This window comes from Acipenser ruthenus, chromosome 6, assembly GCF_902713425.1.
Source record: "Acipenser ruthenus chromosome 6, fAciRut3.2 maternal haplotype, whole genome shotgun sequence".
NCBI classification, from domain to species: Eukaryota; Metazoa; Chordata; class Actinopteri; order Acipenseriformes; family Acipenseridae; genus Acipenser; species Acipenser ruthenus.
Window position 1 is genome coordinate 57,479,417 of NC_081194.1, and position 26,007 is coordinate 57,505,423.

General features: G+C 37.0%; 1 protein-coding gene across 3 annotated transcripts in view; it reads left to right on the plus strand.

The window, feature by feature from the left end:
- Positions 1 to 26,007, plus strand: part of LOC117410795 (leucine-rich repeat and fibronectin type-III domain-containing protein 2-like) — a 170,283-nt gene that overhangs the window by 81,234 nt on the left and 63,042 nt on the right. The window contains exon 3 of one of the 3 annotated variants that reach the window (XM_034017619.3): positions 18,976 to 19,000. The exons of the other annotated variants lie outside the window; for them this stretch is intronic. The gene's annotated coding sequence lies outside the window, so the exon portion shown is untranslated. The remainder of the gene's footprint in view (positions 1 to 18,975; positions 19,001 to 26,007) is intronic. 3 annotated transcript variants of the gene reach the window in all.

Consider the following 26,007-nt stretch of genomic DNA (forward strand, 5'->3'; position numbering starts at 1 on the left):
GCCTCTCAAAATGAGACTGGTTCTTCTATCACTCACGTTAATAGATTTGATCAGGTCTGCTGTATTAAAATGCAGCATTAGCAGACTGTTTATACACTCACCCTCTAGCAGTACTTTTTCCTTCCCGAACAAAAGTTTTAATGAATGCAAACACGGTCATTGAACTCTTCATGTTTTAAAGATCAAAGGGACAATGAAGCTCCGGCTCATTTTGTATTTTTTTCTTTTCTAATTAAATAGAAACTCAAGGGTGCAAGTATGCAGTGCCCTTGGGGGTACCATTAAAAATCAATGTACAACTTTGTGTTTCAGTAGTGCTCTGCTCTCTGGAGCGCCCTATTTGTCTTTCCCTGATCCCCTTGCTCCCTTTTAGCAATGACCGATTACCTCTTCTTTATTGCAATTCTGTAGGAAGGTCATTAAGCCACTTTATACTGATGTTGTGCAAAACCCATTAAACTTTCCAGAAGGAGACCCCAATCCATGGTCAACAGGGTTCTAGGACTACTGCTATTCCACTTAATCATTAATATGGGCATCTATGTATTTGATTTATTTCTTCAAGAATAATTGAAACTGAAATTAGCCCCTGAGGTAAGTGATTCTTGGGAGGACTCTATGCAGCAGGTAAACATTTGTTATGGAAATTTCAGCCTTTGTACTACAGCAGATAAAAAAAACACATGTTACTAATAACAATTCATTGTCTGAATCATGGTCATTTCTTTTGGGTATGTGTGATAATGCTAATTATATAATGGCAAGGATCATCCTCCAATTAATTTATAGAGACTCGGGTGTGTGAACTATGCTTCAGCTGCAGAGTCACTTACAACAATGTCTCACCTGAAAGAGGGTGCACAAGGAGGTTAAGTGACTTGCTCAAGGTCAGCAAGTGAGCTGGGATTTGAACCGGGGACCTCCTGGTTATAAGCCCTTTTCTTTAACCACCGGACCACATAGCCTCCTATGTGATGTCATCTCTCTGAACTTATTTTTGTTGGTGGTCTTTCATAAGAACAACATAAAAAGTTTACAAATGAGAGGAGGCCATTCGGCCCATCTTGCTCGTTTGGTTGTTAGTAGCTTATTGATCCCAGAATCTCATCAAGCAGCTTCTTGAAGGATACCAGGGTGTCAGCTTCAACAGCATTACTGGGGAGCTGGTTCCAGACCCTCACAATTCTCTGTGTAAAAAAGTGCCTCCTATTTTCTGTTCTGAATGCCCCTTTACTAATCTCCATTTGTGACCCCTGGTCCTTGTTTATTTTTTCAGGTCAAAAAAGTCCCCTGGGTCGACATTGTCTATACCTTTTAGGATTTTGAATGTTTGAATCAGATCGCCGCGTAGTCTTCTTTGTTTAAGGCTCTTGGATAGCGAAGTTTATGTAACACCTAGCACATCGTAGTTACTTGTTAGTGCAGTAGCTTCAAGTTCTAATATTTAGTTTTTGAGACTTCTAGCATTTAGATAAATACATTTAATGGCTATCTTACCTAATTTGTTGCCCTTTTTTTATATAGGCTCCCCTCTTCCTTTCTAGTTTAAATGCTTCTGAACCTCCTCGAGGATTCTTTCTCTGAGTAGATTTGTTCCCTTTTTATTTAAGTGCAGTCTGTCCTGCCTATATAGATAGTCCTTGTTGTAGAATATGGACCAATGTTCAAGGCAGGTGAAGCCTTTATTTTCAGCTGTCTGTATGGTCCTTTGCAAGGTGCTGAAAGTATCCCAGAAAATACCACACTTTTGGTCTTTTCTTTGAATTTCCTCCCTAGATCTCTAAATTTGTTTTGCAGTGATTTTGGTCTGTCTCTTCCAATGTTGTTTGTACCGATGTGGACGACTACTACAGGGTCGTCTCCTGATCGTTCTAGCCTGTCCACGTTCTCAGTGATGTGCGTGACAAAGGCTCCTGGAAGGCAGCACACTGTTGTAGTAAGGGGGTCCAGACTGTGCACTGAACTTGCTGTGTTTCTCAATATGGAGTCCCCAACAATCATGACCTCCCTTCTATTGTCTGGCCAGCGCTGTTGGTTTTGATCATCTAAATTTTGAAGTGGCTCAAATTTGGTTGATGTTTTGATTTCTGGTGGTTGTGTTTGACTAAGTTTCTTTTTTTCCTGTCTCTGCCTACCTGAACCTAGCTATTTCATTGCAAATTACCTCATAGCCATTGTATAATTGCAATATGGCACTGCAGGGTGAGTGTCATTGTGGAGTATTACCACTTCTCAGATTAGTTGAAGGATCTCTGCTTCACACCCAAGGTGTGGCACTATCCCACAGCAGTACACACTCTTTCGTACCATATTGCTAATTTGTTTTTCATTTGGCCATGCACAATCACTTGCCAGTGTTCCATTGCTTAACTCACTTGAGCTATGAAAGAACTGCATATATTTAGCCTAGAACAAAGAAGAATGGGGGTGGGGGGTGAGGCATGATTGAAGTCTTTCAAATCTTAAAAGGAGTTTACATAGTTAACCCTAACCAATACTTTAAGCACAGTTCAGAAACCAGAACCAGAGGACACAGTTGGAAATTAGATATAGACTAAGGACAGAGAGAAGGAGACACTTCTTCACACAGTGAGTGGTGAAGGTATAGAATGGGCTACCTAATCATGTTGTTGATTGTGAATCACTGATAGTGAATAAAAGCTTAGATGGACCAAATAACTTTTGGTTTGTACATGTTTTTATGTTCTAAGTAAAAGCTGCTTAGCTGCATTGCATTAAGTCCCTGAGATCTCTGTGGTAACATTAATTAACCTATTAATGGGTGAATGAATCTATCCCTTATTTAATCTGCAGCCTTACTTATATAAATGAAAAAAAACTATTTCACCAGAAAATTACTTGCCGCTTGATCTTACTGAAAATCTGATTTTCAGCCTTTGTGAGCAATACCCATGTTAATGTGGTGTAGCATACACTGAAAATAAACACATACAATAAACTGCAGTTGTAGTCAGTGGATTTATGTGCGCTGACATAAGTTTTAATCTCCTGTTGTTTTCCATATGAGGTCACTTTGTCTCTCTACTGGAACTGCTATATCCAGGGGACAGACTTTTATTGATAATATTTTAGGGTACTTAAATAAAAATATATATTGTGTAGCCCACCAAATCACTTATTATTTTCTTTGTAAGGAATAATAAAACAGCTAGAGAAATTATTTAAAAAGTTTATCTACTGTATAATCTAGTTTGTAAATTCACACGTGGTGAGAAAGTAAAACTACAATAAAAGTAACCTACCCCTATACACACATGCAAGACAACAGTGCCAGAAAGCAAGTCCCCCTTCCTCAAGAAGTTTTTGGATAATGATAAATCAGACCTAAATTATTAAACTTACATTTCGAATCAATGAAATAAAAAGAAAACAACAACATTGGTTCATTTAAAATTATTTAATTTGCAACTTGAATTCAGAACCCATCAATGAGTGTACATACAGCCATATGTTGATAATGACAAACTTATTTTTTTTTACATCGGCCAAACATCTTACATATAAGTTTCAATTTGCGGATCTGTGTAGACTTGTTTTTGTACTTTGTTTATTTAGTTATTTACTTTTTTTCTTTCATTTGGAACTTTTTTTAGATTGAAACTTTTCCAGGAGTGCTTCTCAATGAAAAGAAAAATGCGAAACAAGCCGGTTACCATAGGAACAAGCTCAAGAGCATTTCAAACTTCCTGGGTGCTGGAAAAAAAGTAGTCAAGCTGCACAGTTTATAGAGCTTGAGGTTTGAATTTGAGATGTGATTTCCATACGAGCCTTTATTACCAGCAGTGCCAAAAACCTATTGACAGTTGACATTATAACAGAAAATGGAGTTCATATTTAATTACACCACAATTATGTTGTTTACAGAGGAGCTACTATTTCAACAATTACTCTTCACTAATATAATGATCTTCTATATTCATCAAAAGGTCACGGTTCCAGGTGTTTCTCAATGTGCAGCTTATAATTTAATAAGGATACAATTATAGAAGATGGAGGAAATCACAAGACACTGTACATTTGTCACATGCATAATACTTTACATTTAAACAGCAATCTAATTAATCTCTCAATCTGAACACCATTAGATACGTAAGGGATAATGACATTGCTGTGGCATGTTACGAAGAGTCAATAAACCCCAAGACCAATGGAGTTCCAGTATAACAGAGGAACACACCACAGCAATGCCATTATCACAATTATACAACACATTTTGAAAGTTATTTGTTAATTTAACTTTGTTAGTCTGAAATAATCATTGTAGTCCACTGAAAGAGTTCACTTGTATTCATTAAACCATGGTTTAAGGATGGGTGTGTGGCAGGGACAGGTTCAATGTCTCTGCCAGCAACCACAGGTGTGCCAATGTCCAGTTAGTGCAGATTGGTGCTAATTGGGGAGTGGCCACCTGCATAAAAGCAGGCAGAACGCATGTGGTTTGGAGAGAGGAGTTTGGTGAGTGAATCTGTGTTAAAATACTAGATATTTGTGCAGTTTGTTGACATTTGTATTGATTAATAACTAAATGATGGACCTCGATAGAAAACAATCGGAGAGTGTCTGGTTGTTGTATAATCCTGAATAATGTACATCTTACTTTTATAGCCCTAAAGTTACATTATGACAGTAGGGTGGCAAGTTAAGAAATTTGTTGCAATATTGGCGACTGTTACAGTAAATTGAAGCAGTGCATTAATTGTTCTTTATAAACTGATGATAAATGTTGCCTTCAGTTGAGGAGGTGAATCAATTAATGCAAAATTGTAGCTCGATGAGGTAATAATACAATTATTTGATGTTTGATGGATACACTATTCTAATATCCTCAGAACATCCTTCATGTGGAATTGACACAGACAGTTCCCTGATTTTGGTGGCCTCCATAAATTGAACATGAAATCCACACTTTTAGCAGAACACACACTTTGACAGCTGGAACCAATGATATTGTGCCAGACTTTACACCTGCTAGCCACACTCACCGTGCATATCGTGGGGCAATCAGGTTTTTCACATCACTATAACACACATCAGCTGGACAGCCCTGACATCGAAGACACGTCTTGTGAAATAGGTTTTTTTTTTTTACCACGCTTACCACGTATGTTTTCCACCTGTGATTTTTTTGGAAAGCTGTCATGCTTGTATTGATTGTGTGCAGTGGCCCGTTTTAGTTTGTAACATGGTCTACAGTGGATTGAAAGGGCTTGTTTAAGCCTAGGTGTCTCAGTAGACTGAAGAATCGCCAAAGTAAAAGATAAGTTGAAGATAAGCCAAAGTAATTCACAAATAACTGTTTTCTCAATATTTGTTGGATCCTTGACTTCTCTTTTTTTAATTTTTAATTTTTTTATAAATACAATATGTTATTTTTTTGCTTCAGAGAAAAATTGAACTATAGCAATGGAGGGTGGAGCCACTTATTTAAAAATAAATAGACCAATGTTTTTGTTGAAGTTGAACATAGCTTGTACTGTTTTAACCCTTTGCGGTCCTATGTCGGACCTGGTCCGACATTGCAATTTTCCCTTTCCAGTCCAATGTCGGACCCTGTCCGACATCATCAAAAAGACGCAAAAAACAGGTCTCTATTTGTTTTTTCTCCGGAAAAAGCCGAGAAAACAATTCAATGGCTGAGTGAGATCGATAGGAGCCGAGAGAAGCCGAAAAAAAAGGGGGGGGGGGGGTATCTCATGAATACAGATAGCCCCGGCATCACATAGATAACACGGACATAAACAAACAAGATAGCTACTTCTGCATCCAGCGCTCAAAGAATATCACAGAAATTTGCAGAGCTTTTTTTAGATGTTATAGTAATAAAATAATGACTTGGATCGCATTATTGAGGAGTTTGGTGATAAAACGAGTGATCAGGAGATTTATCGGTATGCACTACTATCAAGAGGTATGTGAAAAAAACCAGCGAACGAGGGGTGGGGCGGGGCTGCAGATGCAGTACTGAGTGTCCTGTTGATATGCAGTGCCTTTTAAACCTGTTTTACTGTGAAAAAAATACTTTTAAACAGCACGTCTAAAATAAACTGCGCGTGTGAAAATATATTGGACCTGATGCGCCTGAGACACGCTGAATAAATGGACCGCCATTAAGCATGGTCTGGCAATGGTTAATCATGGTAGGTCAGGAATTCCCATGATGGGACCCTTTCAGAGTCTAATCCATTCACAAAAGAGGAAGGCCTACTGAGGAAAATAAGAGGGACTTCCATTACACTAAATCAAATTAGTTGGCCTAACATAAAATGTGTGGAAGCAGCAGTTAAAATAAAGACACACACTATTGTATTCTCATTATTTAATTCCTAGGTACATCATGTGAAGTTTGTTCAGGGCAGACTTCACTTTCAGGGTGTTTCCCTCCTGTGATGAATGTCCACAGCATTCTGTTCAACCCTGAAAACATCCAAGAGGTGGGAAATTATATTAGCACTGTTGTGTTAATCGTAAAGCAAGATAGATACTGCACATGATGCTTGCAAACTCATTACTACCCCAAGCACCAACTACTACCCACATCCCTCTGCTGGACAAATCAACAAGCTTCTTCCTTAAAAGGTACATACCTTAATAAAGGGTTCATTAAAACGGCATGTTATTTTTAGTCTCATTCTAGCTCCCCTAGCCACTCAACCAAGAGACAGTCTGATCAAAAGGCTTTATTTTAAATGTCCAGTACATCTCAGAAGAGATAAGATATATTACCTGTATGTAATGGCAATATCTAGTAGCTACAAATGTTTTTTTTGTTTTGTTTTCTTTGGTTTTTTAACAGTGTTCTTTTAACTTCAAAAACATGATCTTGAAGTGGTTCATTTCCAAATAATCTCGTAATAGAATCGAACCTGGAGATACGATTTAAAGTGGCACTGCATCCTCAGTTATGGACTGGCAAAAAGAGCCCTTCAGTCACGTTTAGATAAAATCAATGCTCATAAATCAACAAGCATTTCCCAAAAAAGGTGCTTCAGTGCAAATGACTGTGGTAAAAGCAGCAAGTCTGTGTGTGTAAAACAAACCGTGCACAAAGATGACATGACAGGCAGCAGTGTGGAGTAGTGGTTAGGGCTCTGACCAGAGGGTTGTGTGTTCAGTCCCAGGTGGGGGACACTGCTGCTGTACCCTTGAGCAAGGTACTTTACCTATTATTTATTTATTTATTTATTTCTTAGCAGACACCCTTATCCAGGGTGACTTACAATTGTTACAAGATATCACATTATACATTATTTCACATTATACAGATATCACATTATTTTTACATACAATTACCCATTTATACAGTTGCGTTTTTACTGGAGGAATCTAGGTAAAGTACCTTGCTCAAGGGTACAACAGCAGTGTCCCCCACTGGGGATTGAACCCACAACCCTCCGGTCAAGAGTCCAGAGCCCTAACCACTACTCCACACTGGATTGCTCCAGTAAAAACCCAACTGTATAAATGGGTAATTGTATGTAAAAATAATGTGATATCTTGTAACAATTGTAAGTCGCCCTGAATAAGGGCATCTGCTAAGAAATAAATAATAATAATGATGACAAATTGTGTTGTGTTGATGTTTCAACACTATTTGTTGAACTGTGAGAATGGTGTGTTTTTTTTCTTTCTTAATTACCAAATAGACACTACAGAGCTGAGAGACAAGACAAAATCAGATTTTCGTCAATACCTGAAATGGCCCAATGGAGATTTAAATAGGTCTGGGCATATAATCAAAAGCCTGTGTGTTCCTTAAATCAATTTACATGGAAACAGCATTCCCTAATACATAAAACCTGACATCCCAGTGGTGCCTCGACAAACAAAAGTGCAAGAATATCAATCTTATTTTAGACTTGCTCCCCTCACCGAAAATTAAAACATTTCAGAGAGTTGAAAGAGATATTACTGTGCACAGTTACCACCCCATATCCTGTTTCTATAGCATTAGGCAAACTTTTAAGATTATATTTAGTATATCTGCGCATTATTTTAAAGGCAACTGGAGAAAAACATCTAGAATTCACAGGTGTCAATATTAGGGCTGGCTAGGAAGGGACAGGAGAACCTTCATAATCACAAACTTTCCTACTAACCCAATCCACTTCCAGTTGTTCCAGACTATGTCCAAATCCTCTACACCCCCTACATCCCCTACATGCTGAAAACCAGAAGTTTTAACAAACTTCTAGCCAAATGGCCCAATAACTACATTTAATGGTCAACATTTACAGATTACCTAAATAGTCGTAAACACTCTGGGCTCGATTATCAAAGCTATTTACTCCAAATTGTCAATCGCACATTCCTTTTTTAGAAAGGAAAAGCTTGGTAACTTTATTGGATGTGTTTGTTCTTTCTAAAATAAATGTACTAATGGTGATTCAGAGTAAGTAGCTTTTAGGGTCTGGCTCTTCATTTGTTTTTGTTTTTTCCCCTAATCAATTAACTTTTAGAAGTTTTTTTAAAATTTTGTTTTAGTAACTTTTAGAAGTTGGTCGGACAAACTTTTCAATTAATTTACTTTGTTTTTTTCTTTATGAACCTATGCTAACATTTACAGAATATGATAGATTGTGAACACAGAGCATTTAGAAAAATCCAAGCATCTTTAAAATTTAGTCATTCCTTCAAAATTGGTAATTTGACCAGTTGCCTAAAAGTTTTAGTCATTTGGAAGAATGTCTGGTTTTGCAGCATGACTGAAACATATGTAAAACAAAGGATAGGATGCTTTGGGCTTCCAAGCTGCTCCCCCTCAAGTAGTGTTGTAAGAAGAGTTAGAAGAAATCAGTGACCTTGACTTAGACAATCTTATTATAGTTTGGGGCAGAATCACATGGATCCTTAAAGACATGGATCTTGTTAGTTTAGAGCTAGCAGTGCACTCGTGGCTATGTTACTCATGCATTATGGCTCAAAAGTAACTAGAGATATATTATTGTGTGGTAATATATTCTGACCCATATACTATTCTCTCTCTCTCTCTCTCTCTCTCTCTCTCTCTCTAGAATAGTGTAATACTGCATGTCATAGAGCAGCATATTTTAATTGTATTCATGGTTACATGGGCTAGATTGGTGTGTGCTGTTTCCCTCTGTTATTGGGGTCTGCCTGACTCTTTTTGTCTGTGTTCATGCATTTTTTAAATAAATCTTATAACATTTGGAGTATATACAGACGTGCTCAAATTTGTTGGTACCCTTACAGATCATTGAAATAATGCTTCATTCCTCCTGAAAAGTGATGAAATTAAAAGCTATTTTATCATGTATACTTGCATGCCTTTGGTATGTCATAGAATAAAGCAAAGAAGCTGTGAAAAGAGATGAATTATTGCTTATTCTACAAAGATATTCTAAAATGGCCTGGACACATTTGTTGGTACCCCTTAGAAAAGATAATAAATAATTGGATTATAGTGATATTTCAAACTAATTAGTTTCTTTAATTAGTATCACACATGTCTCCAATCTTGTAATCAGTCATTCAGCCTATTTAAATGGAGAAAAGTAGTCACTGTGCTGTTTGGTATCATTGTGTGCACCACACTGAACATGGACCAGAGAAAGCAAAGGAGAGAGTTGTCTGAGGAGACCAGAAAGAAAATAATAGACAAGCATGGTAAAGGTAAAGGCTACAAGACCATCTCCAAGCAGCTTGATGTGCCTGTGACAACAGTTGCAAATATTATTACGAAGTTTAAGGTCCATGGAACTGTAGCCAACCTCCCTGGGCGCGGCCACAAAAGGAAAATCGACCCCAGATTGAACAGAAGGATAGTGCGAATGGTAGAAAAAGAACCAAGTATAACTGCCAAAGAGATACAAGCTGAACTCCAAGGTGAAGGTACGTCAGTTTCTGATCGCACCATCCATCGCTTTTTGAGCGAAAGTGGGCTCCATGGAAGAAGACCCAGGAGGACTCCACTTTTGACAGAAAAACATAAAAAAGCCAGACTGGAATTTGCTAAAATGCATATTGAGAAGCCACAATCCTTCTGGGAGAATGTCCTTTGGACAGATGAGTCAAAACTGGAGCTTTTTGGCAAGTTACATCAGCTCTATGTTCACAGATGGAAAAATGAAGCTTTCAAAGAAAAGAACACCATACCTACAGTGAAACATGGAGGAGGCTCGGTTATGTTTTGGGGCTGCTTTGCTGTGCCTTGAATCTGTGCAGGGCACAATGAAATCTCAAGACTATCAAGGCATTCTGGAGCGAAACGTACTGCCCAGTGTCAGAAAGCTCTGTCTCAGTCGCAGGTCATGGGTCCTCCAACAGGATAATGACCCAAAACACACAGCTAAAAGCACCCAAGAATGGATAAGAACAAAACATTGGACTATTCTGAAGTGGCCTTCTATGAGTCCTGATCTGAATCCTATCAAACATCTATGGAAAGAGCTGAAACTTGCAGTCTGGAGAAGGCACCCATCAAACCTGAGACAGCTGGAGCAGTTTGCTCAGGAAGAGTAGGCCAAACTACCTGTTAACAGGTGCAGAAGTCTCATTGAGAGCTACAGAAAACGTTTGATTGCAGTGATTGCCTCTAAAAGTTGTACAACAAAATATTAGGTTAGCTGTCCCATCATTTTTGTCCATGCCATTTTCATTTGTTTTATTATTTACAATATTATGTTGAATAAAAAAATCAAAAGCAAAGTCTGATTTCGATTAAATATGGAATAAACAATGGTGGATGCCAATTACTTTTGTCAGTTTCAAGTTATTTCAGAGAAAATTGTGCATTCTTCGTTTTTTGTGGAGGGGTACCAACAAATTTGAGCACGTCTGTATACCATATGACAAGATGAAAACTGCCTAGCACCATCCAGCAGAACAAAAAGATTAAATTATACTCCACTTTGCATGAGCAACTCCCACTGATATCAGAGATCATTTTGGATGCTTAAGGAACAGTTTGCAGTTTAATGCTCCCAAGTAGAAGATGAGCAAACAACCTGCCACGCATGCAACAAAAGATAATTAGCTCTACATTGCCAATCTGTCAGTTCCTATGTACCCTTCTGTGTTTGGCCTTACTTTGAGGTGTCTAATCTTTACTTAATATTGACAATGTTTTAATGAAAGTAACCATGTAGGTAGGGTAATGCTTTGTTTCAATAGCATACTGTGTTGCATTAAAACCACCTTCATAAAGGCTATGTAGCATTGTATAACTATGTGTGTAATCCTTCAGAATCACAATGAAAACCAACCTAGACCTACTTCAGTAATTGCAGGTTATTTTGTTACTGATAACCAATTTTTTTGGCTCAGAATTGCATAACATAACAAAGCTAATCCAGTTGGAAATCTACACATTAGTCATAAAGAATCTGGTGTTTTTCAGACCCATACTAAAAAAATATATTTTTTAAATATATTTTTGTAAACATATTATTCATATAAAACTCAGTCGTTGGGAATGATAAAATATATGGAAAAATATATGTATTATGTATGTATTATTATATAAAATATATTTAACATATTACAAAATATAATTTCATGTAACAATATCAATTATATTGTCCATGTATTTTATAGAAATGTATTATTCAATATGTTTACTAAACATGTATTATATAATGTATTCACAATATATTACATAATGTAAAGTGCATGGACACACACCATATTTTGCATGTGTTCCACCAAACAGATATGAAGCAAATAAATAAGAAAGGAATGGAATTCTGAAATTTCACTTAAAAATAACTACTATCTTTAAACATAACGGCATATATCAGTAAAAATTCAGTGTATATAAAACACTCAAGTACAAAAATGAAAAGCTTTCAACATATTCTAAAAGGCTGTTTGCATTACAACAGGTGTTTGGGCTGCTTCTCTGTAGACCTGCTAACATTGTTCTTCTGAAACTATGAGACCTGACCGTCGCAGTCTACCATTATATGCAATATATAAATATATTGTTTGAAAACACTGCATACACTTTTAAATATATTAATGTGAATATATTTATTTACAACATATTTTACAATGTATTTTGAATATAATTTAGAAAAATAAAATGTATAAATGTGAATATGTTGATTTACTAAATACATTTATAGTATATTATAAATATATTTAAGCAACATGTCATGTTTAAGAAAATATATTATAAATACATTTCAGGTTTAAAAAATATATAATTCCATATATTAAAAATATATTTATTTTCCGTATGGGTAATTACATTAGGAAAGAAGGATTGGGAGGTTGCTATGTAGCATGTTGAGATCCACTCTCAGGCGTGAAAATGTCAAAGTACTAGTTAACGAGTCAATGATATAACACATGCAAAAATAGCAAAACCACTGAAATCTCTGCTACTTTTGACAGACGGAAGTAAAATAGCCATTTACTCAAAAACTGAAGAGAACCAACAGGCAGATGGATTTTGTATCCCTCTGTATTAATACAGAGACCGTGGTGTAAATGAGTACAGTATTGTAAACATAGCAAACCAGGGTAAACCGTTTAATTTGAGAATGCACTATATTTGTGAGTGACTGTTTATTTAGCTGGAGAAGCAAGGGTTTACCCTTGTATGTACATTACTGTATGCATCATGTATGTTTGTATGTACAGTACTCTATCCTTATGCAGTTCGAGGAATAAACTGCTGCCACCAGTAGTATTCCAAATAGCTGTAGCTTTTTATATAAAAACAATCCACCTCTAGATATCCATACACCATCCAGCAACCAGAAGAACTACAAACTGTATTGTGACCTAGAAAACTTGGCATTCTTTTTTTTAAATTTATTTTCTTTTTTTTGGCAGTTTTCAGAGTTGTAATTTAAAACCTGCTGAATAATATCTGAGAATATTATTTGGGAAATTCTATTAATATGTATGCTTAATTAAGTCATACTGATACAACAGTTTTTGTTATGTTGTTCTCTGTTTTAATTAGTCTTTGATATTCAGAGTTGTGTATTTTATGGCTTCTGAATTTGCAGGGTATTTTAAATGGCATCTTAACAGAGACACATAGCATATGTGTAACATACATTTGGAATACAAATGCACTGTTACTTTAATATAAATAGTATGTATGCTTAAGACTACAGTGACTATTTGCAACTAAATAGTTAGTGCCCCAGTCAGTGATGGTAGCAAGCAAAACTACATGAAACATGAGTGTTATTGGTGGAAAAGTAAGGAACTGTGACAGAGACAGAATGATTCTTGGTGATAAATCTCCCTCCTGACCTGTGAGGGCGCTGTGTAAAGGGAACAGAGGGCCCTGGACTGGATGGCCAGACAATTAATTCCCAGGGTTAGGTGGAAGTCAGCCATCTAGAAAGGGGGTGGAGCTACGGTACACCAAATCATCGACCCGGAAGGTAAGCGATGTGGCAGCTGCGGCTTGGAGAAGCGGTTGCAATCGTTAACCAAGGGGGTGTGATTGACGGTAGAAAAAGGGGACGTAGCGAGGTGATCTGTTCCTTTGTTATGGTTACAGACGAACCAGAAAGAAGCGTGATAATATCGTGAGTGTTTGTTTGTTTTGTCATTGCTAATGCTGTGCTTGATTTGTGATTATTAGACAGCTAAACACGATCCAGGAGCTTTCGCTTAAGGCCAGCATGAACCTGGACAACACTGCACCATTGTTCATGGATTGAATTGTATTTCACCACTTGCATTGAAACCACTTACTCAGGGCTTATGATCGTGTTTGTATTTGTGGATGTAAATTGACTGTGTTATTATTTGGAACATTGCTGTGTATTGCCTGGGATTATTATTTGGGGTCACCAGACCAGGACTATAAATAAACATGGTTGCACTTTGGATTATTGTTGTATGTCTTTCATTGATCACCGCATCACTCCTGCACCTGCGCACTGCAACCCACTTTTCCACAGGAACACTTAATTCTGACCTCGGTCTATGCTTTAACATGTTTGGAGGTGCTCATGTTTTTATGTATAGTATTGGCTGTCATTCTAAATTTATGGGAACATTTTATTAGAGGCTATAAAGCCCATACAAATATCTTGATACAAAGGTTTCCAGAAGTTGGTCTAAAAGAAAGTATAAGGCTTAAAAGTGTGGGTGCACAGTTTAGGCAGAAAGACCTTCTATATCTAAAGCCGATATCGCTTTTTGAGGGAACAAAACAGATATCAGACCCATGTACTGTATTATAGATTGATCCTGCACCTGTTTAAGAACTTGTTCCCCCACTCAGCCATGTTCCAGGACTAACACAAATTGTACTCTGAAAGCTGTAACCAACACTGTACACGGTGGGCATTACAGACCACATTCAATTCAATTCACGCCACTTCAATTTGAAAAACAGTCGGTTGTAATTTATACTAAGCTATTATTCTTGGCAAACATGATCAAATTCTATTTGTAGAGTGACAAAAGATGGACTGATGTATGGTGGCTCCACAGGGACTGCACTGTAATGACATATTGTATTGTATTTGAATTATAATGAATAAAGTTAGGCTACACTGATACAAATGAAAATATCACCATTGGTAATTTGTATTTGTAAATATCAAATACTGGCATATGGTTTATGGTTCTCATTAAAAATGTGGACTGCCTGTTGGACAACCTTGGACTGGTTTAAGTTGTAGACTAAAGGAGTATGTTATACCCTCTAAATGTGTGTGTGTGTGTGTGTGTGTGTGTGTGTGTGTGTGTGTGTGTGTATATATATACACTGTATATATCTATATCCTCAAATATAACATATATATTTATATCTGTTTATTATCCCATTCATTATATTTATCTTTATTCATCATATATTACTGTTTGTACAGATTCACAATTGCAAATCTTTATCAAACTCACTGTTTCAGGAGGGAAGAAATTCCACCTGCTCCAGCTTCCTCAGGGATAACCACACATATACATGAGTGAATAAGCAGTAATAAATAACAAATACGTCAACAAATAAATCTGTACATTGAAAAATAAACAGATACAAAAAAAGATTATGCAAATTGAGAAGCTATAAAGTATGCCTTTGATTCCACTCATTGTTACAGATGATCAAACTTCTGTGGCATGTTTACCTGGTTATTCATCCATAACACACAGAAACATGCAATCATAAATTAACTGGTGCATGCACTAGGAGCTTTCTTAGTTTCAGATTAATATTCACATGGTTTCTAGGCACCCAAGTCCTGCTCACCCTTTAGGTTGCTCAGTTTTAAAGCTGAGCGCATCTAAAATACAGAACCTCTGATAGAGTTATATGGAGCACCAATCACAGTGCAACAAACATTGTGTGTGTTTTCTCTGCCTCTACTAGACGTGCAAGGCATAGCATCTTTACTAACGGCCCTAGACAGAGAATCCAATAAGACTGAATGCGTTTACCTGTTTTTCAGCAAATGTTCATCAATCTTTTATCCCCCTCCCCCCAAAACAAAACACTTATTTAGCGTCATAAAATATGTTTGCTAGGAGGAAAGTCTGTATTTAAACAAAACATGAAAAATAAATCAGTAGCCGAGCAAAGGCTATCTCAGTGCATAGACAGGGAGTGCAACCTGCTGCTCTCGGTCCTTTTCTTAAGTTAACTATCTGGAGCATCTTCTTCTTTTTAGGGGTTGTTGGCACATGCCATCTAAATGGAGACAATGAGCGCCCTCTACCTTTATATATGTAGCTACTGTAGTTCTTTCCTTATATCTTCTCCCATTTCCATATGCTTTTTATAAATTGTAATATACAGTTATCCATTTGTTTCTCACCCGTCTACCTTTAAAATATAATTTACTGATGCTATTTTGATTGCTATGTCACTTAACTTTCCATTTAATATGTTTCTTTACTGTGTTGCATTTCATGAATATATGTTCCACTGTTTCTTGTTCACCAAATTACTGAACAAGATCACATGACCATGCAGTAATAATTGTCTTATCACACGGCTATGACATCATAGACCAACTTACTTACCTGACCTATTAATATTATTACGCCTTAATAGTAACAATGATCTAAACAGTGTTTCTGTAGGTAAAAATGTAAACATACAACTGAAACAGCATTTAAATCACTCAACAATCTTTTTTTTTTTTTCATCTCTGTCACTAAGAATTACAGAAAAAATTGGCAAATATACTGTGGTATTTATTTAGTCAGAGAACAGAACAAAGAAAACTCTGAGGCAAGCAGTAGCAGTAACACTATTCAAAAGCCATCTGAGAAAACACCACGCAAGTCTCACTCAGCATGTAATATACTGTATATGCAGCAGCGGCATCTACTTATTAAACTAAATATCGCCTTATAAAACTGACTAGTGAGTATGCCAATTTTAAATTTGATACAACAGATACATCTCACCACTACACTCCGATTTCAGAAACATATTTAAAACAAAATTTAAATCTCTCCTGCTCTCTGCTGACACAACCGTTGGGCTTTTAAACAAGGTCAGGTTCGGCATAGAATTCTATTGTGCTCTCTGAGGACGTTAAAGACTGCGGCACTGCGCAAACAAGTCATTTAGTCCACATATCATCTAATGCTGGTTTCGAATCTAGGGAAATTATGCCGATTACCGGCATCGGTGTGAAAACAGCATCAGAAATTATTGGTCAGCTTCCCTTGAAGACCGCAAAAATACAACAATACAGCGAACAAGGGCTAGGGCGGGGCTGGAGATGCAGTACTGAGTGTCCTGTTGATATCCAGTGCCTTTTAAACCTGTTTTACTGTGAAAAAAAAATACTTTTAAACAGCGCGTCTAAAATAAACTGCGCGTGTGAAAATAAATTGGACCTGACGCGCCTGAGACGTGCTGAATAAATGGACCGTAAAGGGTTAATGATAATCGGATAATGATCACTACCCATATCATTATCATCCTCCCGTTACCATCTGTAGAACTACCGTAAAAATCTACATATAGGTCTGTGGCAGGATGGCTTGCAGTGGTGAGGTGTGGTGACGTCACAGACCAGAAACAGACACACAGCAGCTGCGGGTTAAAACCGAGACGCGAAAGTGCTCGGTTTCTTTATTAAATAATAATGAAAATAAAAGAGTTAAACAAAACACACACACACAAAACAAACGGGCACAAGGGCCAAACAAAACAGTAAACAAACACAAACGGGACGAAATGGACAAACAAGTATCGTGCTGAATCAGTAGCAATTGTTTATGTTTCGCTTCTCCTCTCTATCTTTCCGTACCTCCTCTCTGTACACCCCAACCCTGCAGCACGGACAGCTGCAGGTTCTTATACTCTGGCCGAGGGGTTAACTAGCTGTTAATTATCTTATTACCCCTCGGCCACAGTCTGCACGCGTTTGGTAAGGATGCATGACTCAGCTAGTTAAATAATCAGTAGCTGATCAGTCATGCATCCTCACAGGGTTTTTAAATTATAAATATAAAAAAACAATAACAAAAGACGCGCCGCTTTTATCCGCACCGCAAACAAATACAAATAATAATAAATAGGGGCGGGACACTCCGCCACAAGGTCGCACTGGCATAAAAGTCACTCCCCCCTTTTAAGAACCCCACAAAATGCCTAGAAAATCGACTTATACAACATTTTTTACGGTACTTCCCATATTGTATTATGACTATTAAAGTCTCCACAAACCACCAGTTTTTGCCTTTCTTCTTCCATTTCCTTTGTTCCTTTTGTTGCTTTTTTCTTTTCTCTCAGTTTGTTCAATCCGTTGTATCTTGTCTCCCCCTTTCTCTAATTTATTTTTCCTTAAATTGCCTTGTTGCTTCTGTAAGTCAATTTACCATCAATTTTCAGTTTTTTTATATCTTTTGCTCATCTATTTTCTTCACATCCTCTGTATGCTGCACTATGATCTCCCTCACAATTACTACATGTAGTTACATTTGTGCCACATTCAATATAATCGTGATCTTCCCCACACTTTGAACATATTTTTTTCCCTTTGCAATATGCAGCTATATGACCAAACTTTTGAAATAGCAGTGGTGGATTGTATTGATTCATTCTGAAAGTCTGGAATCCTAGAATTGCTTTTTTTTTCTGGTGGCTGTTCTTTTTCAAATGTTAATATTCCTGTTGTAGATTGTACCTCTCCCTTTTCATTTCTCCTCTCTATTCTTTTAGCTTCAATTACTTTGTCGTATTTTAATTCCTGTACAATTTTATTAATTCCGTGTCCATTGTTGCCCCATATATTACTCCTTTACTTATTACTCCCTCCTGTAGAGGATAACTTTCAATTGGAATTGTACCTAGTTTCTCTACTAAATGATTTTTTGGGGGTTTTTGTTTTACTCGTACATCCTATTTACAATCCGCCTGTGTTTATATTTTCACCACTTTCACACTTCCTGTTCCCACAGTTATCCATTCAGCAATTTTCAGTGGACTTATGTTACTAAAATCCCTGCCTGTTAATGTCGATCTGATGATTATTCCTATTTCCTCTTTTCTCCCTTTTCCGTTTCCTCCAGCCCTATTAATTTCTGCTGATTTAATTATTTTAACCACTACAGAAATCCGTCACGTATCCGCCCGTCACATATCCGCCCTACCCATTTACCCGCCATTATCAATCGCTTCAGCAACTTTAGTTTATTATTGAACAGAGAAGATTAGTTCACAGATTGTAGATCCACCAGAGTTTTTGTACACTGTGTTGTATGTGCTCCGTGCGCAACCATTGCTGGAAGTGTCACGTGAGCTGTTCAGTGTGTTGACTTGATATGTAAATAAATCCTGTTCTCCTGCGGGGGGCGTGTCAACTTCAACTTCCGTCTCGCTCTCCTGCCTGTCACTCAGCAGCGAATGCACACACCCACACTGCAGACGGCTACTCTGTCACATACATTAATACCCTGCATCTTTCAAAACAAGGGATTTAAGGGAGTTCCCTTATAAAAGCTGAATCTCAAAACAATAATTATGTGAATATAATGTACCGCCATCCCTTTTCTTTGCAGCGCCAGCAATAAAGTTGCTGACAAGGTGAGTGTCTTTTATTTATTAACCACAAACAACTGTAGCTGGCTTCCAAGCTCACACTGTAGGCAGGTACTGTTTCTCACTCAAAAAGCTGTCACACACTTGTTTAACGGCTCCTCCTCCACCATTCACACATGGAGCCATGCAATCTAACTAACCCCATTCACTCCCGGCTGCGCAACCACCTCGCATGCATACCAGCTTAACAATACACACAACGCGTACAACACGTAACAACCACAGCAGCGGGTCTTCTGAGCCCCCAGTTGTCTGGGTCGCTACAATAATAATTGTTACAGCTGTGTATAATGGTATTTAAAACAGGATTAATTTATCCGCCTTTTTACATATCCGCCCTTACTCTGGTCCCACGGCAGGCGGATATGCAACAGATTACTGTACTTCTATTCTTTCCTCACTATTCCCATCAACACCGCTCTTCCTTTTCCCCTTTCTGTCATCAATTCCCGTAGTCTCCATTTCCTCTCCAACATCACCACCTTCCTCCATATCCCTCTGTGCCTACCTGCAGCCTTCTATGATTTTTTTCCGCTAACCCAACCATCCATATAATCAGTGCACAGCTCCTTACTTTGTCACTGTTGTCTGCTTCTCCTCTGTATCTCTCTCCCACTCTCTGTTTAAAATTATTACCCACAACTCTCAGGGCACTCATCCACTGTCACTTCAACTTCTCTCCTCCTCGCTTCAGCGCATTCCACTTCTGTCGCTTCACTATTTGGAGCTGTCTCCTAGCTCCTCTTTTAAAGCATCAATTAATCAATTATTACCTGGCCATATTTCACACATGTTTTTAGCAGAGAGGGGATTCTTACCTCTACTGTAAAACCCACAATTTTTACAAAATTAGATGTGCAGGGCTGGGCCCCAGCAGCAGCATTCTGCAGCACACCTACAGTTTGTTTATGACATTTGCAGGAATACAGTACCTGCAAACCAGGCTTCACAGTTCTCTAATCTCTGCATTATGCTCCATAAAATATAAAACCAAGCATCATGAAAACTGACCTATTAACAAATACAGAAACTAACAGCAGAAAGTGGATTAAGGATATAACACTGGTGTTATTGCAATCATAAAACAAAATCTCATTGTCCCTTTGACCCTATATTATTCATCCCAATCTGGAAGAGACTCCTGCCTGGGCTTAGAAATGGATAGAGTATTAAATATTAAGGTACTGTATTACATTATGAAAATTGAGATTTAGTGTTATCACTAATGATAAACGTGACTGCTCAGACAAACACTTAGAAAAACAATCTGGGCAACATAATTTATACTTGTATTGATTGTATGAGCAGCCTCTCATAAATAAATGAAGAGAAAGAGGCAAGAGATACACATTATCTTTTGGTTCATAACCCCACTGTACATACTCGGTAATGCAATATCCCAATATTAATGTTCTTGTCTTGTTATTTAGAAAACACAGTTTTTGAGGAAAAAAATAACAATAAAAATGTATTGTTTTATTCATATTATAAGACTACTGTATACACAGTATTTAAACTGCAAAATCAAATGTCAATCCACGTTTGTCTAATCAGAAGTTTTTAAGTGAAAGAAAGAAAAAAAGAAAAGTGTGCTTATTAAATGTTTATAATATTCTCACAAATCAAACTACCACTTTTTAGAAAACTGGTTTTGCAGACACGATTAGCATCAGACAGTGGCGCACCTGTGGAATAAAGACAGAGACTGCTTTTTGACAACAAAAAAAGTCTTCTTAAATGTTTTTTTGTTTTTTTTAACATACTAATCACTTTATTTGTTTTTGCAAGGCTTGCTACTGTGGCATTTAGAATTGCACTAAACTCCCTGACTTCCATTTTGCAATTTGATCAAAATAATTTGTGTGTGTGTATATATATATCGTATTAAAATAGGTAAAATGAAGATGGAACAGAATGCATTGTACAGATGACGTTTACATTGTTTTGATTCTTGCACCCTTGCGTGCATAGACGTTATCCTTCGGGCACCCACTGCTGCAGGAAACCACAACTCAACACCCGCTAACTATTTGAACAATGTCGCATGACTCTTGCATGTATAATGTTAGAGATCTCGCTAAGATGATGCAACAAATATTTAATTTAGTATATCGCGGCTTTCTTCATTAACATATTTTCTCTTCGTACATATGACAAAATGTTGTATGTCTCACTCGGGATTGGGTCTTCGGTGAGGAGAGAACGAGAGACGGAGAGGAGAAAGAATTACGAATTACAGTTGCTATTCGTGCTGAATTTAAATCAGCACATTACTTGTTTTGTGTTTGCCTCACCGTGTTTGTTTACTGTCTGTTTGTTTTGGCCACCATGTCGGTTTGGAGTAAGTGTTTTGTTATGTTTAAACCTTTTATTTTGCAATAAACCTCACGCACCAGCACATTCAACACCAGCAGTGTGTTCAATAGGCAGCGCCTCTCTCGTTGCATCCCGTAACATATGTTAGCAGTTGAACGGTCTGTTAGGAGCAAGCAGTTTCAAAATGGCAAGCAACATAGCGCTAGTGATGTTTCTTCATGAGTTTATGGAGGGTTTGACAGAAATTCAGCTGTATAATGATTCTATTGCAATAGCTTCGAGAGCAAAATACATGGTAGTAGCGGCAGTAAACGAGAATAGTAGTGAGGGCCCTGTAAGTATCGGCAATTATGTTGAGAACGTTGTTCCTCGATACAGCGATGTCTCCTTTAAATCACATTTTTGAATGGAAAGGTCGACATTCAAGGTACTAAATCCCTTGTTTCCACTCAGGAAAATAATGTCACCTAGCGCAGCCTTTGAGGATTTCACAGACATCTTTAGTTTGCAAAAAAAAGAAAATAAACCACATCATCACAAACGTGTATATTGCCTATTATGTTACTTCCTTGACTACAGTTATTATTATTATTTATTTCTTAGCAGACACCCTTATCCAGGGCAACTTACAATTGTTACAAGATATCACATTATACAGATATCACATTATTATTTTACATACAGTTACCCATTTATACAGTTGGGTTTTTACTGGAGCAATCTAGGTAAAGTCCCTATGAAATCCTTTTGTAAAATAATAATAATAATCTTACCTTATTTCGTTTTTCAGTAGCCACTGTTTGTCTATCCATGGACATTGTCACGGCCTTCTGCCGTTTTAACAGAAGCTGTGACAGTGAGTCATTGGAGGTACTGGACTTGCATTTTGCAATTTTGCCCTATCTTTTGCCGTTATGTTCGGTGCTAATTTAGTTTTGTTTCTTAGGAATCTCTCCATGGCTGAACTAAAGCTCGCACTGAAACCCCACTTAGAGTACTTAGTATATAAACTTTACAAGTACAGAAACTCCCTGCTTTTGACATCACTCAGAAGCAATAAATATAACATATACTTAAAACTAGGTAGGAAGTAGGAAAGACACTGATGCCCATTGCGTTTTATATTTTAATTAAGAACTTGAGTCGCATGCATTCCTAAAAATAAACATTAACAGGGTGAAGTCATATTTATAAATGTGTTTGACAATTATTTTAAGTCTTTTAACATTTAAATACTACTCAGTTGGTTACCCAATTTAAAAACGCCACATTCCTTCCTTGTACATTTTACAAAGGTATTGCGTTGATCGACTTGCAGGGAATCTCAATTAGCGGGAAGTCTGCTTACTTCTTCCTAAAAAAGTGCTTCTCAGCTGGAAGCTGTTGTTCACTTGACCCTCCTCGACTTTTATAAAGGGAGTTCAGGTCAGTATTTCATGTACAAGGCTTTCAATTTGTGAAACGATCAAGATGCTGTTTAGATAAACTTGGATGCTTTTTGTATATTTGGTCAGTTTGATACAGTTGGCTTGAAAAATACAAACTCAGCCTTCATACTTCTGAGCATATATATCAAGAAGCAAACCTTAAGACAATTTAACCAGTTCATTTTCCAAACACATAATTTGCAACATGTCCCCTGCTAACATATTTATGGGCACAAAAATAAAATACAAAGTTACATTATAGGAGTGAAAGTACTTTAAAGCAGATGTGCTCTATTAAAAAAGATGAAGGAAAGTGCAGGAAGATTAGTTTGAATCTGATTTAAAGCAATTTAGTAAATCACGAATATGGAGCCATTTTTGCTTTTGTTTCTTTTGAACTTGGAGGTCATTAACAATGCGTTTTATGAAAGTAAATAAATTTGGACGCATATTCATTCCTGTGGAAGGCTGGGGGTATTCACTGACACGGGAGACAGAAGATGATATTGGAAAACACCGCACAGGTGTCCAGTTTTATTTATTTCGTTTATTTATTTTAGCCCACAGCGGGCGCTGTTGTCCGTGGCCTGTATACCGGCAACGGTAATAAGGACCACAGGGTTACCAACACAGGTTTACTCAGGTGCATTCACAGGTGCTCAAAAATAATAATGAAAACCAAAGGCCTTTCCTATACACAACAGTGTATTTAATCTATTTACTTTATGAATAGGACCTTACGGTCCACAAGCAAATCCATGTAAAGGAAGTATAACAAACCACAGAGCAAATCAATTGGATAGAGATTTTAACAGTTGTTCAGGTCAGGTGAGCTGTGTAAAGCCCACGTAACACTCCTCAAATGAGACTCTGGCTCCTACCGAAATTTGGTGGCTTTGTTGTCTTTGTGGTACTCCACCGTATCAAGATAGGACTGAATTGAATGCAATTTTAATATTTGCATTAGCATGGTACTCAAGTTGCAGGGAAAGAGCAAGCCGCTGTGGGTAGTTTGCCAACATACACACAATAATGATGGTTTGTTACCAATATCAAGGGAAGGCGAAATTATAAATTAGTTGGGTTCAACATTGCAAAGTAATCATTGTATAGTGAAAGCATGTGAATCATATTTAAAAGTGTCTACAACTACAACAGATCTTTAGGTTTTTATATATACTGGGCTTCACCAACTGAGCTGTGAAAGGATTATATTATGATTTATTTTACAGCCTTTGCTAAGTTATTTCAAAACTAGTACAAATAACTTAGAGTCGCATAGAAACATGTAGCTGGGTGCGAACCAGCAACCTCAAGCATGGCAAGTGAGCATCTTAACAACTGTGCAAAAAAAAGCCGGACACGTCTGCATTCATAATGCTTTCAACCTCATCTCATCTCACTGACAGGAGACATAATCTGTAACGGCAGTGCATCACACAACACTGCCTGCTACACATGGTTGGTTTGATGTTTTTCAAGATTAAGATTTTTGATTTAAAAAAAAAAAAAAACACTTGGAATGCAAAGCTTAGTACAACTGACCAAGAGATCGTTTTTGTATCATTCTTATAACATTTGCGTTGGTTGTTCATAATATATGTGAATGATTAAAGAAATTGGGTCGGTGGAGTATTTCTATTATTTTCAAAGAGAGATCATCCCCAGCTCGGCTTCCAGCCCTGCTCAGCCTCAGATAAATAACCAAGAAAACTTTCCACAGTCAGATCAGCAAGCAAAACAGGAGTTGTGTCAGTAGATTGATCTGCAGCTTAAAAGCTGTTGTATATGAGAGTACAGTAGACAGTACTTCCTTCTTTAGACGAAAGCTAGTCTTGTTTTAGTAGCGGTCGTCGTAAGAACTTGAGAACTAAACAGCAATATGGAAGTTCATTATACATCAGCTTGCTTTATTAGCATATATTACGGGGTTCAAATTGAGGGGTGTGAGCGATGCGTAACCATCTTTGTATTCAAGTAAGACTTCGCTTCCAAGTTTGTATTGTAGTGCTGCAAGTTTTCAAATGCCATGGCTTTGCAAAAGAAACATATTTTAAAAAGTACACATTTTGTTGCATATAACGAAAAAAAAAACAGGGGAAGAAAAACTTAATTTAAATAAAAAAGAAACTGATGTCTATGAAGAAATTGTCAATAAGAACCTGTTGACAAGAATCTCAGCCACAAAAGCATTTAGCATAGCAATTTCTGCTACCAAAACAGTGTCGATTAATTAGTTGGTTGGAGAAAAGACCTGTATGTGCATGTGCAAATAAATAAAGCATACATGTCAGCTATTTTTAATTATCTGCAAAGTACTACAATGTAAAACAGTTACAAATAATAATAATAATAATAAATAAATAATAATAATAATAATAAACAAAAACCTCTAATGTAACAGTTAAAAGTAATTAACCACGAAACATCCCTGGAGTTACACCACCATGGAATACTTGTAAATTATTAAGTAAATGAAACTAGTATTCAAATTCAAATGAATATTACATGAAGAGCTGATGGACAGGAAAGTATAAATTCTGTTGACTAAATATACACAACGACAAAGACCATGCAAAACTGCAAACATCTCTGTAACCTAAATCAAACATGTAAGTACCCAAAACAAGTATTTATGAACACATTTTTTTATATAAATATTGTAAACAATATCCGCACACCTTGGTGTGTTGTTCAGCAGGAGGTGCAGTTCTGTAAACTAGCCTCCCACCCTACCTCACCCCTCCCAAAGTGAATTGGTCAAATGGAATAAATAGAAATGAAAAATAGTGCTACATTTTACCTTTGGTAAAATCCCAAATGTGCAGTAAAGTGCTATGCTGTATACTATTAGGTCTAGAAGCTCAAATGTGTTTCTGTATGCCTGGAGAGCATTCCACTGTGAACAACACAACCAGGCATTCAACCTCATAACCATCTCTGTTCACGTTAGTCTTGCATCTTGCATTATTTAAACACAAACAGTGTTAATGATGGATTGATAGTCTAGAAACACTGAATGTAATGATATAAAGCACACAAATAAATAATGTAAAGAAATGATGTCTGTATAACTAAAGTGTTGAAGGATATCTTATTTTCAACATTCAGCACTACAGCGTGAATTACTTTTGCTAGTGATATGAAATGCATTACAGACAATTACAAGTAATACAGTACAAAGTATTAACATAATGCTATTTACTGCAACCATTTCATAATGCCAGCTAATGTTTAAATATTTACTTT